Source organism: Phragmites australis, chromosome 19, assembly GCF_958298935.1.
Source record: "Phragmites australis chromosome 19, lpPhrAust1.1, whole genome shotgun sequence".
In the NCBI taxonomy this organism is placed as follows: Eukaryota; Viridiplantae; Streptophyta; class Magnoliopsida; order Poales; family Poaceae; genus Phragmites; species Phragmites australis.
The window spans coordinates 1,942,372-1,957,448 of NC_084939.1; the positions used below are offsets into that span (position 1 = coordinate 1,942,372).

Here is a 15,077-nt window from a genome sequence, read left to right on the forward strand (position 1 = left end):
CCTCCCCTTCCCTAGCGCCCCCCCCCCCCTTGCCTGCAGTCGGCGGTCCACACCACTATCGAGTTTCAGGTCCCCCATTGGTATCAGGTCCCCACCGAGGTCGGGGGTGATTTTGCACCTAATAAGAATTTTGGAGTCGGTTTCGAATCGGGTGTATTCTTACTTCACTCGATCCTGATCTGACCCATTGTCACCCTTAATTCAACTTATAAACTGTAATTACATCCTTGGTTTATTGCTTCAATCATGTTGGATTGTTGGTCTGGACCTTTCTCGAATATTTGCTGATCAGTAATAACCAATAGGATATTGCATCCCTGGAAATGAGACCATGCATGCAACTTGTATCAAGAACCATGCATGATCAAGCACGAACTAGAATCTCTTTTCAAGATGGACGTGCACGGTTTGATCCATCTGAGTGCATGGAGAATACGACGCCATATTGATATGCACAAGGCACTTTGCTTTGTAGTTTCTACTCTTTAATCGCCAGCAATATCTGAACGTCAGAAGCCAGTTTTGAATTCTGACTGGCCAGATGGTAACTTATCCTCCCTTTTTCTGAAAGTGATTTCGATCTGATTGGTAGTAAGATATATATGCCCATGCATTGCATGCTTACGACGAAATTGAAGATTCCACCAACAAGCTAAATCGAATCATTTGTGCACATGAATTATTGTTCTGAATTAGTTAGTGGACTGTTTAGTGCAGATAGAACTGCCATACTGAGCTGAACGAATCCAGAACTAGGACTGAACACTGAAGTGACAATGTTCTTTTTTTTACCTTTTTCTTTTTTGCAGGAAATCACGCATGCTCACTTTAAAACAGCTTGTGACTGCTTTAATGTGGATGGTCAACTAAAGCCATATTCCTTTACTACCTTGTCAGGCGCTTGAAGAAGCAATCGACAAGTGTACCTATCGATTGATGCAGCAATTTTTTCATATGGTAAAAAATGCAGACAATTGTGTAAAGGACACCAAGAAAAGTTTCAATTCTTCAGCTGTGATCGAACAGGTAGGAGTAGTAGCATCTTTGGTTCCAGTCGCCGATCAACTTTGCCATCTCCACTACCTACATGGAACAAAGAACTTATCCCTTTGCTTTCACTCTAGGTTTATCCCCCAACCAAGTTGAGAGTTGTGATGACGATGTTGAAGTAGTTCAACTACGGGTGCGAAAAGGAACCGGCCGCGGTTTTCTTACCATATTACCAGACTTATCATGCGCAAAATTAGAATGCATGGCTGAGATTTTCTGTCATCCTTCTAGATTGCGTATGCTTGAAAAGAAGCTGGCCCTACTCTATTTTGTGAAAATTCGGTTACACGATTTGACTATCGGTTATAAGTAGTTTTATTTATGTTCATTATAGTTAGATTTTTTTATTTTTTTTGCGAGAACATTATAGTTAGATTTTGTAGTGCTGATTCGTCAAAGAAATGTTTTTATACTGCTTTTTTGCTCACCCTGGTTGTTGTGCATTTTCAGTTTGGCTGTTGTTCCAGTTTCATCCCCTGGAAGATCCCGAGGCCAAGTTGGGCACTCTGAAAGTGACAAACTGGAGGCACCAAGCGGCAATCAATCCAAGTGGTGTGCTCCAGAGGGGATAAATGCTGACATGGATGTTGTCCACTGATTGAGATGCCTGCATGCAATGCAATTCCCTCTCTCTCTCTCTACAATGCTGACATGGATGTTGTCCACTGATTGAGATGCCTGCATGCAATACAATGCTCTCTCTTTCTCTCTCTCTACACTGCAGGCTTTGTTCTCTTTGGTGATGGCGATTGGCTGATGGCTGGAGATTTGCCAATTGCCTAACCTCTGTCTGCCCAGTGTCCAATCAGGGTCTTGGTATCTCTTCTATCACTACAGTAATTTTATGCTTCTAAGTTTAGGGTAAGAATCACAAGATAAATGTAGTGAGGTGCAGCTGACAGAAGATAAGGATTTACTTGTATAGAATTTAACTGTAGATGGACAATTTACAGTGAAATCCTTCTATCGGGTTTTGAAAACGAATCAAATACAGTTTTCATATAAAAATGAAACTACCTTTAAAAAAAAAAATCTTTGGTTGATGCTGAAGAACAGTATTCTAATTAAAGATAATTTGATTACAAGAGGATAGAAGAGGAGTTAACAATGTTATTTTTTGGGAGAGATGAATCAATAGACCATTTATCTTTTGAATGCTCAATGGCTAAGGTCATATGGTTTGTGATGTTGTATGCAGTTAATTTTGCTATTGAGACTGTTTCTTTGCACCAGAGTTTTGAAGGATGGTTGCAGAATTAAAAAAAAACATAAAATGCTTGTGATTGTTGGATGTGCAGCATATTCTGGTTTGTATGAAAAGCTCACAACACAACATGTTTGGAATGCAAATTACCTCAAGATCCAACTGCTATAATCTTTTTGATTTGTTATTGGATTGATCTTTGGTTAGCTTGCAGAAACCAGAGAAGTAGGAGGTAATACATGAAGGTGTTATAAGACTCACAAGCATGGTGATGGAGATAACTAAAGTGCAAGCGGGATAGAATGGGGGGACGAATGGCGATTACAACAAGTTAAAGTTAGAGTAAATAAGAAAAAAAGACAACGATATGAAGTTCTATTTTAGAGTGATGTTGGCTGCTGTGTGAATAAATTCATCATGAGCATTAGTGGCTCTTTTGCAACTAAGTTTTTCTTGGCATCAGCTAAGTTGCAGTTTGCTCCTTGTACAATGTATTATGGTGTGATATCTTTTCATCTTTTGTTCTATCATTTTCAGTTATAAACTTATTGTTACAAGACACCTAATGATATTGGTTTCATTAATTAATTAAAATCGGCGTTCATCCGCACGTCTAAAAAATCACTTTGAGTTGCATGCTATTTGTCTTGGAGTGCTCTTGTGTAGATATTGACGTGCCAAGTGCACAAACCGTAGCGAGACACGTGTGCTTGGGAGTTTATAATGGGGGACCGCGTCAATCTTGCCCAAATTCTCGGCTTCATCGATTATTGTGGGAAATGGCCAAATAATTGGTGCTGCTATGAATGTCGTGCAGATATGTTTGCAATAGTTGCCCAGCTAGCTACTACTACTGTGAGAAGCTGCACTCCAATTCGATCATGGGTGTTCAAGAAATCGACGATTTCTTGCATTGTAATTGGATTTTGAAAACCAGAAAATTCCACAATCATTTTGCACTAGTGTAAACCTTGAGTCTGATTAAGTTGTCAAGTTGAACTACTTGCTTAATGCTGATATTAACAGGTTGAATCCTTAATCCCTAAGGGATTGTTCCGATTGGATTATTTAATTTCTCTCAAGCGAATGCCACTTGTCCAGATAGGATAAGTGCGGTTCATATATCCTCAGAGGGGTGACCTATTTGGGTTCACCACCGCTACTTAAAAAAATATCTTCTCTATCGTCTCTAAAGTGATCTTCAGTATCAGTTTTAGAGTCGACAGTAGGCAACGAGCAGTGATAATCTTCAATTATCACTGTCGGTTCAAGAACCGTCAGTGAAGGTGTTATCACTGCTGGCTAAATGCTTCAGTCGGCAGTAATAGTTCAACCCTATAGGTCCTCGAATCGACATTTTTTTGGCTCGAAAAAAGAAAAAACAATTTATTTGTGTCCAAGCACTAATTAGCCACTGCTCACCCGACTAGCCACAAGTCAGTCGATTTTTCACGTGTGTGTGAATCAGGACTCGAACTCACGACCTCAACAGCTCGGTGTGATCCCTCTAACCATCCCACCTCTCATTCGTTCTTAGTATAGTAGCAGAATCAATTCTTTTGACATCTCATCGAATATTTGAATAGAATCAATCATTTTGAGATCTCATCGAATATTTGAACGGCTATTTAGACATCTAAATGATCTTAAATAAAAAGGTTACTAATTACAAAGTTGTGCATCTCATCGATTTCTACAATATTCATATAATGTGTCTCCATCCGACTCTGCATGTAAGAGTTTATGTCCAATCCGTGCAATCTGTGCAGTATTAAGTAAAACAGCCATAACTTTTGTATACGGAATTTGATTTCGACGTTCGACCTCTACTTTCAAAGATAATGATGAGGCACATCAAAAAAATGCATGTCTTTAGACCTATACCTTCATTGTCCCTCCAAAAAGACTCGGAAGATTCTCGACAGGACCTTTGACGTTTTTGGGCGAAAACTGATATTCTCCATTTTGCCTGATAATTATTGGAGACGTAGTGCTACATCTAAAAGTCAGTGCTATTCAGACGTTTCATCAATCCAAGTTACTAAACTCGTAATAAAATCTTTGAATTTACAGTTTTCAACTTTGTGGCCTTGTACGTGGTTTTTCAATGATTCCTACTAGCTTTACACTGAATCTAAGCCAAAAGTTTTTGTTCAAGTATCTGGCTCACTCTATACTAGTTTTAGACATTAATTTGCGCCTCTCTATGGCTTCAAATAAAAAATCAACTATAAAGTTATAGATCTCGTCGAGATCTATAATTTTCATATAAAGTTTGTCTTCATCCGATTTCGTATGAAAAAAGTTATAATTTTTTTAAGATTAGCTGTCATCAATCACAACTGAAACTTTGTTAAGATTATTTGGGCATTTAAATGACCTCAAATTAAAAAAAAATCACTACAAAATTATAGATCTCGTCAGGGACTACAATTTTCATGTAAAGTTTTTCTCTATCCGACTTTGTATGAAAATGTTATGAATTTTTTAAGTGCTGTCATACATTATCACTGTCGGCTCGTCACACAAGTCAGCAGTGATACTTGACGAACTATCACTACTGATTCGTGGCTAGAACCGGCAGTGATAGTTTAGGTATCACTATCGGTCAATTCTCTCACCCGGCAGTGAAGCATCACTGCCGGCTCAAGCCTTTAGTTGGCAGTGATGTCATTTATCACTGCTGTTTCATAAGCCATATTAGCTTATTCTTCTCACACGACTTTTAAACCGGCAGTGATGCTCCATCTCTACTAGGCTATTAGGTAACAGAAGTAATTGATCGGTATATATAGCCGGTTCTGTAGCAGTTCACGTTACCTAAACACTGCACGTGCCCATCTTAGACCCTCTTGCTGGTTGAGCCAGATACTCCCTCCGATCATAAATACATATTACTTTGAATAACACACGGTCTTCGATGTATAATTTTAACATTATTTTTATTAAAAATATATTTCAAAAAATATATTGAAATTATAATATTATTAAAGTATTTTTCAAGACAAATCTACACATATGATTTTAAGTTTTTCAAAATAAATATTTTGAAAGCTATTATTAGTCAAAAATTTAAAATTTAACCGTACATTTTCTAAAACGATGTACATGTATTTTATGATTGGATGGAGTACATCAATAGCTGAATCAAACAAAAACCTTTGGCACAAGTGTGCGAAAAAAGAAGACTCAATAAACGGATGCATGCAGGCCATTCACTCATGGAATTGTCCCTTGCTTGGGTTGTCTTCGGAAGCGTTGATGTCAGGTCGGTCTCATGAATGCTAGTGTTCATTTTGAGACGGGATGAGATGCATCAGATCTGGACCTAAAGTATTATTCGCAATGTATATTCTTTCTACAGGTGCACCTCATCCGTAGCTGGGTTGTCGACATTTTTTGTCAAGAAATTAGAAGCTAGGTTTTGATTCCTATCAGTTTTGAAGTGAGTGTGTGTGTGGTGGTGGGGGCGAGGTGTCGATGCAGGACAATGTATTTAGCTCATGTTGCGATCAAAGACACAGCCCTAATAAATATAATCAAGGTATACAGTATTCTTTTACAAATGAGCCAGTTGGTAAACAACTTCGCAATGTTAACGTAGCTAAGAGTAACAACCATAATGTCGCAAGATTAAATGTACGTAGTTAGACACATGACATCTATGGTAGAGTAGTATCACACCAGTTCACTAACCACCAATTAACAATGGAACTAACACGTTAACATTTAATCTTGCAGCTTATATAAGACTATACATTATACTATACTCCCTCCGATGGTAAATATAGGTCGTTTTAGACTTGTGCACAAGGATTAAGAAAGTAGATCAAATGATCTTATTATTCTTTATTTATTCTGTATTGGAAAAGATAACTCATTTATTTGTGAGAGTGATAACATTTATTAAACAAAAACAAGACGAAAATAAAAGAGAAAAAAATATATAAAAGTACGAGAATGACTTATATTTAGAGAATAGTTGAGGAGGTTAAAACGATCTATATTTATAATCAGATGGAGTACTAAGCTAGCCCATAACTATGGAATAGTTGTAGCTTCTTGCCATCATAAATGACATAATCTTGTGACCATTAGTGACTCGTGTCTGATGACGGGCCAGCAAAGCTAAGCATGGGCCAACCTACATTATTTAGGTTTTGTCGGATGGGCTTACCACATAGATTATTGGTCTATGATGTAATAAGCTCGATTGATCAGTTGATTGTTCAGCGAATCTTAATTTTGACAAGTGCAATGATCCATATTCATCTTTTCATGTTTTAAGTAGAAAAGTGTTCTTTTTATTAGAGATACTAAAGAATTTTGGGAAACATAACTAGCGCATCTTAGTAACATATCCTATCTCATAGTACATGTATTCTAAGGCCCAATCTCTTTATCCATTGGGCACTAGTAAGGTTGAAGATTGGTACCAGTGTGCACTTCTTTTGAAAGCTTATGGATCACAAACGGTTAAATATTATGATTCAAAATTAGAGATAGAGTTATAAGTATAGCATAACTCTTCAACGTCTATAAATATAGGTTATTTTTTTATATTTGTAATCTAAGATATCATAATATAGATTTGTGTCCTGTTTTTTTTCTCCGTATTAGACAGGTTTCTATGGAAATATTCTAAATTTTTAAGACCATGGCTAAGAGCTTTCCTCCAGGGTCTAGATTCCTGTTGTGAAGGGATTTTTATTTCTTTTAATATTCTAACTATTTTTCTTCATGATTTCTGTTACGATATGATTCTCAAGCTCATTCACTTCAGGATGAGATTATCTATTCTTTTTTTTCACGATTTCTTTCGAGGAAAAACTGTTAAAGATGAGAGAAAATAAAAAAGAATGAAAATAGAGAAAGAGAATTAGAAAGGGAAACAAATAAAGAGAATACAGTTTGAGGTGATCTAAAGTATTATCCCGACCGATCTGCTGTTCGCCGTATCGAATCTTCGCCTCGGCGTTTTGATCTGCTCCGCCTGGTGTTCACCGTCCTGCCGCCGAGTTCACCGCCGGTCCTTGGCGCCTGTCCGCAGCGCTCCAAAGCACCTGCTGTTCAGATCGGTCCGCGCGCGGGGAAACTCCGTCGCCGCATCTTCCGATCTGCGTGCCGTCGTCTTGTTCGAAGCCGGCGCCGCTCGCCGAGTTCCACCCGCGACGCATCAGATCAGACTGAGACGTCCACCGACGGGGCCAGCGGTTCGCCCGCCAAACTAGCCGTGACGTCACCTCGTGGAGGCTCCGAGCAGTGGAGATAAAAAAGATCTGAAGAGGAGAAATCAAATTTTCAAAGCCGCATCAAGTCCCGAGGAGCTACATCTGATTTCTTCCTTACAAAAAGAAAATTGGTGAATTCTGCTACGTGCACACGGGAAAGTCTACCGGGAGGTTTTCGATTTTGTTTTTCTCTTCAGGCTGCAAATTACTTTCCTCTGGTATTCTTCGCCATGGCTTCAATAAAGAGGATTATATCGACTAATGTACCGTACACTTTGTTATGCAGCTGATAGCCGATAGCTGATTATGTCTTTTTCTCTACCGAAGATATGTTTTATTACTCATTGGTGATATCGCCGGTGTTATTATATTTTAGACCGCTCTGTTTGCTGTTTGAGAAGATATTAGAATAATATTTTATTAGATTATTTTGAATTAATCATTATGGATGTTTCAATAGTATCGTTCATGCAAGTTTAATGGTTTCTAAATACTCTTTAGAGTTTCTTTTACTCTGAATTGAATTCAAGATGGAGGATTCTGAGTGAAAAAAAGAAGTTTTTTTTTACTAGATACTACATCATTTTGTATTGTAGATGCAATATGTTTTTGTTGTCTTTGCTCATTTAAAGGGGTCTAGTACAAATATGATGCATAGATATTACAACATTTGATACTATATCTAAGTACATTCATGTTGGTTTAGAGACTGAGACGTCCGCCGTGAGATCTATTGCAGAGGTTTATTCCCCGTTAATTGCACATTATGTCTTAATCCAGACTACTGCTTCAAAGGAGTAGTTAATGATCATGCTATGTGATTTATATTTCTTTTTAGCCGTCAGTTTGGTGTACCTGATGGTCACATATGCAATTTGCCCTTGTAAGAATGTTTTTGCTGAGTTTTATGTTTCAGGTGAATCATATATGATTCCATGAGATGAGTGCTTCACTGACGGTTTTATTCAGCACCATATGTGATATTTTGGTTTCTGTTTTTGATGATTGAGTGTTGTTCCAGTTTAGATATCAAGGTCAGTTGCATAGATTGAGACTTATGCTGGTGTTATGAATTCGTAAAGATATAGATTGTTTGTTAGTTTTGTTGATAGTTGTATGTTGGAAACTATTGGTTATTTGCTTAATTTGGTTTTGTATAAAGTGTTTGAAGACTCAAGTGATCATATTCATTGTTTAGCCTTTCAGGGTTTTAGAGATATTTTCTTCAACATATTTATAGGAATTTTAAGATATTATGACTTAAAATTAGAGATAGAGTTATAATCTAACGTAACTCTTTAGTGTTTATAAATATAAACTACATCTGTACTTGTAACCTAAGCTTTCCTTATATAGATTTGTGTGTCATAGGTTTTCCTCCGTATTGGAGGGTTCTTCGCATAAATATATGTTTCTTATATCTAATTTTCCAAACATAAACAGTTTCGAAGGGGTTGGTGGGTGGCCGGTCGATGGATCAACAACAAGAATGTCGTACGTGTCTCATCGATCGATTGGTATCTTTGTTTCTTTCGGGTGGAGGAATATAACCATCATTGAAGCATTGAAGTAAGAGTGTTTTAGAGATAATGGATGTACCTAGTGCTCTAGTAATGATAATCTACAGCCGTACATGTATATATATCCACGCGTAAAAAGCCACCTTTGAAACGTGTCAATGTCATCATGTTAGCTAGCTAGTGCTATCCTAACTAAGATGTAACATTATACGTAGGATCGACCCATCTGCTTGGTCACTTCAATTCAATGAACCTAGCTATCCTCCCTATATGAACCACAGTGAATACATAAGTTTTAAGAAATAAGTGTAATTTTAGATTGGCATGCACAACGATACGTGGCTTCTATAGATCCAAATACTTTCATGTGCATTAGGCGTCCAAGTATTAAAAAAGTTTAGAATCAATGTCGAACGACATCTGTTTGGAAACGAATTGCAGTTGATACGTCCATTCAACTGCAAAGGTTTGTCGTAAAGCGATGAAATTTAGGATCTCATGGTGTCGAGATAACATAATCCGTGGGAAAAACTTTGCTGGTCCTTTGGGAGATGTAGAGCAGCCTTATCCTAAATCATGGCCAACTTTTGACTAGACACACATTCGTGTACATATCTGGTTCTTTCGCTTGCTTGACCGAACTTCCTTTGTGAAAAACAATGATTCGAGTCATCTAGCTGTCTGGCCTTAATTCATTTCGTTTCTTTTTTCTGTTTGGAGTTTGGAGTTTGGACTAGATACACTGGACCAATGATCATGTATGTAAATGCATCCAATGGATGAGCATGTGGGGATGTGCCTCCTTACACCGGCAATGTGTGATGTACTGTCTGTGGGCCTGTATGCTCTGCCACGTGTAACTGAGAGAGAGTGTAAGCAGTCTGAACTACAAAGGCAAGATTCATCTCCGGAAAACAAGGAACTGTCACATATACAGTTACTGAATCATTAATAATGCAAGCACAATTGCTGTTGGATAAGTACTATGTTTTCAGTCTGAAAAAGGCTGTTCACACAAAGAAGATGACATTGATTTCTTAGATTGTCAGCTACAGTGTGATCTAACTGCAATTGCATCTCCATCCAACTGTACATTGTGCATCTTGCACCAACAAAGATACACATCCCACCAATCTTTTATGGTCCACTTGGCTTTCCTGTCCAAACTTTGCCAAACATGGTACAGATAGATATCAGATACGCACACACTAGACTAGCTTTGAGTGCACGTTTGAGCTTCATATCATACAATGATTTATTACATGGATCTGACCATCGCAAGCACATATATATATAATAATACATAAGGGATTGGAACACATGTGTTACGAATCCATCCATGTGCTATCACAACTGTATTAGAAGAGGTAGGTAGATCAGATCTGCACGTTCCATTTGTTCCCTTGCGCTAAATTAGAAGGAAAGGAGAACCAAGCCTAACTCGGTTGGTAGAGGCTTCCAAGGAGGAGCCCGCCTACGGTGGCAGCCCCTAAAAAAAAATCAGGAGGAAATAAAGACATTGACATGTCACCTTTAATTTGTCATGTGTGTTGAGATGATGCGATAGCTTTATATACATAGTCATAGTTTTTTAAGCCTTAACACTAGATATAAGCCTTAGTTGGAGGGATCCCTGATCCTTCAGGTTGAAATTTTGTTGGAAGGATTCTTCAGGATCTTGTGAGTGTGTGTGTGTGTGTGTGTGTTTTTTTGTTTTTTTTTAATTTTTGGTTTGATTTGGGTTGCACATTCTTTTTGAGCTGTAGGGTTATATCTTTATTCCTTCGTAATATAATGGCAGGTAGCTTTGGTTCAGAAAAAAACATTAACCAAAGAACCTTAACTTGTAAGTGGTAGGTTGCTATTTTGATTTATCTTGCACGCTCCATCACTTTCCATGAGCTAATACTCATCGTCTGTTTAGTCCCTGTGTAATAAAACAAAAATTAGACCATTCAAACCATATCAAATATTTGGTTAATAAACTTAGGTCATGTTGGTTAGAAAATCAGATTAATTGTAATCGGAGAAATTGGAACCGGCGTCCCTTCATGAGGTTGAATGTTAGTAAAATGATGTCATGGTTTCCTTGCTGCCAAGCGTTAAAACTTTTTTTTTGAAGACGCAAGTATCGAACTTCTGATAAGATGGATCCAAAATTGATGAACTTTTGGCTTTGCTCCATACATTCTAGATGCCACAAAATTCAATGCTGAGCAGTACTTCAGGTATCAGAAATAGTGTAGAAGATATTGTCAACCAAAACATGTCAAATGGTTCAAGAAACAAGAAGGCTAGTGTTCCTTATATATATATGAGGACGACACAGAACTTGAAGCGAACCAAGTATACATGTCAAATGAAGTGACGCAAGTATACAAATGGAACAGTACAAAACCGTCTATATTATTAGTGTCTCACTTGTTTGGATTGTATATGTTATATAGATTATTTTCATGTAATGTCCAGCATTCAATTATAGGTGAGATGATAAAGAAGCTTTAAGCGAGGTTAGAGGTTGTGAGTTTGACTCTCGGAAAACAAACGCATGTTATTTCGCGTGATTTGCGACCACGCCTGCATAATAACATTAGGGGGCTAGTGTGGGTACAAAAATTATTTTTTGGATTTTTTTAGCTTAAAAAACTTAGTACAAACGTTTATTTGTACAGACGATTCAAAACATGTCTGTAAAAATCTGATTTATACAGACTCTTTTAGTACAGACGGTTTGGAAAAGTATTCTACACGGGATTTCCAAACCGTCTATACAAATTATTTCTCTAGTAGTGGAGATTTACAGACAATGACATGGTTTACATCATGCAAGCATGCTTTGGAACTAATCATGGATTACTTGGTTCACTTCATGCTCTGTGTTGTCCAAATCTGTGGAATAAATAAATAGATTAGTTTGCATCAACTCATAAAAGCCAGGAGGATCAGCACATGTCACCAACTAAAGTGATAGATCATGAGACATGACAATCCAATCACGTTGGCGAATCTCGAATTGAAAATAGATCAATCATGGCATAATTTATATCTTGAATTTAATCAGCTTAAGTCTCAACTGTTGGATCCAATATTCTAAAAACCAATACCAGACTAGGTTACCTGCACCATTGTATGACTGATATACAGGCAATTAGCAAACATCATTATCCTTTCTCAAAAAAAAAAAAAAATAGCAAACATGATCAAGCAACAAAATTGCCAAATAAAAACAAGTTTTATTGTATTTACCATCATAGAACAAAATTTGGCTAAACTATTAAAAGCGGGAAATTAACGCCTAATAAGGACAAAGATCTTGTGAGGTAGCTAATAACATCAGTGCATTACTGACAAGTAACCACAAGTCCCATTTGCCAGCCTCACATTGGGTGACACATTCATTTTTTACATTTTTGCAATGCTACAAAGCCAAATTTAAAAATTTACTAACTTTTCCATTGACTTAATTTGCCATATATCATATGCTCTTAGCTAAGAAAACACATTTGGATTTACCTTTCCTAGATTTTCACGTCAAAGAAAATTCACGAGCATTACTCAATTAGCTGTAGAAAATAAACTTATCCTGGTAGAAGCATGGCAGTTTCTATACTAATATTTCTAGGAGCTGTGTCAATCGTTCGGTAGCTTTGTTTTTCATTTGAAGCTGATATGTTTGACTTAGGATGATCTACAATATTATTATAAGTAGTTGGACAACTGGTAATAACAGTAATAATCCTCTTCGCAAGTGAATATGAGAGATCTAAACGCAATGCTTGTCTAGTTGTCTCAATGATTCCTGCGAAGTAGTGATACACAGGACATTCAGAAAACTAGAGTTCGCTATGCATCCCCCGTGAGTACACTGAAGCGCCAGACAATCTATAAAGAAATCAACATACCGATATCATAGGTGATACATTGATATTCGATCACGCAAAAAAGTACAAAACATGTGTTAATCGTATGCTAAAATGCTTAACCTATTTGACAATGTAATAGTTGCTTTAAATGCAAATAGAAATTTTTCACAAGGTTAAGCGTATGATACATTGATATAACTCTAGCATTGGTATGAAAGGATTTAGACAACCAATAGGTCAACCTAGACATGAATTGTTGGTGTAGAACTAACAGGGATGCATAGGCTTTTTGAGGTTGGAGATGAGAATACAACAGCTGGCCCTGCTCATTATCTTAGGCCTATCCTTTTCTTGGCACTACAAGGAAGCATCTTTCACACAATAAAGATACATGAGCTCATTGGCCAAAGGAACTTGGATTTGTTTGGCATGCCTACAAGGACCCCACACATTTATGGGCTGTGAAGCTCATGGCAACAGGGGGAGAGATTCTTAAATTCCAATCTCCTCCCCAGCCTCCCTAGATATACATCACATTCCAACCTGCCTGCTTCCCAGCAGAAACATAGTTTCTTGGGTTTCTTTGTCTGGACTTTCTGGCGAGCTACAAAGAGAGGAAGAGCAGAGTGCCCTTTCATGCTCCACAGACCACTGGGAGTTTGGAGATTCTAAATAGAGGTGAGCATAGGGCTCCTCGGTTCTTCTTTCTCTTGTTTCTTTAAGAGTTCAGAGTGTTTCATGTATGTTTCTGGTTCAGAGTATGCAGATCTCTTTGTGCTTCTTTTGGTGTTCTTGCCTTATGTAGTTCTGTCTTTCGCTACGAAACGATGTTTTCGGAAGGGCTAGTGGCATGTGTATTGTTCTTCCTCTTGTTTTCTTGTAAAGAGAACTGTAGTACGGTTGTTCTTGGAAGATGCAGTTTCAAAGCCTTTGAAGGTGACCAATGCCTGCTTGAATATATGATTTTGTTAGTTCAGCTACAAGAAGACCCTAGGAAATATAGGTATATAAGACGAAAAAAGTTCTGTGATCATGCACATGACAATTTCATGAAACAGATCACTTGATTTTTTTTTTCGAAACATGCACTTTCATATAATTTTCAAATTGCAGTTGTCGGATCGTATTGCAATTTGCAGACCAACTGAATCACTTCCTGCCATTTTCTCATGAAACAGACAAAACAAAACGCAAAGGAGATCTGCAAGTAGCTTCAGCAAGAGATGGATAAAGAGCAGATGAAGATTGCCATCCTGAAGCAAGAACAAATTTTCCGACAACAGGTAATCGCTAATCAGTCAACAGAATTCTGAATTATCAACACTGTAATATGACCAAAATTTCTCACCACTCTCTGCATCTCTGCTGAACCAGGTACATGAGTTGCACCGGTTGTACCATGTTCAGAACCAACTGATGCAGCAGATGCAGGCAACCACATCGAACTGCGCTCCGGCGATCATCGACGTCAAGCCAAAACCACAACTCGATATCTTGCATCGCGAGAAGCCTACGAATCCTCAGCAATTCTTCAGCTTCTCGATCAGCAAGGCCCCTGCCCCTGCACCTGCAGAAGAGTGCAGCCTTGAGTTGACTCTAGCAACCGGGCCTAGCAGCAGCAGCGACGCCGGGAGGCAGCACGGGAAGCGACTCAAGCCGTCGTCCAACTCGGACTCCGGAGCAACGGCGGTGTCCTCGACGTCGACGGACTCCGAGCTGGCGCAGTTCAGGGAGGACGACGTGACGATTGCGGCGAGGTTTCAGATCGAGAGCAGGAGGATGGATGAGATGGCGCAGCGCGCTTGGATGTACCAGTGCCTGAGCCTGAAGACGGCATGATGATGTGGTGACTTTGCTGTTTAGGACTGTGGTTGTAGGTTTCAGAGAGAGACAGAACATATGTTTTTTACATGCACAATTGTACATCACAGCACAGAGGTGTTTTGTTGCAGCCAGTGGAAAATAGCCTTGATAATTTCTGTGGAATACCATAAGCAAAAACCACCATGATCTCTCTCTCTTTCTCTCTCTGCCAAAATCTAGGCCAATCCATGTGAATGAACTTAAATCCGGGCCAATCTGTGTGGATGGGTCGAGATTTTCGGTCCATCCAGACAATGCCATGCCTAAAAGGATCGGAATAACAAGCCTGGAAATATAGCCCATTGTAACCCAGCAAGTATACTTCGCAGGGCTGGGTGTGAAGGTG

The 15,077-nt window shown here is 38.3% G+C and overlaps 1 pseudogene; it reads left to right on the forward strand.

The window, feature by feature from the left end:
* The first annotated feature begins 13,274 nt into the window (after nucleotides 1-13,274).
* On the forward strand, nucleotides 13,275-14,875 carry LOC133901102 (uncharacterized; annotated as a pseudogene).
* Nucleotides 14,876-15,077: the final 202 nt, after the last annotated feature.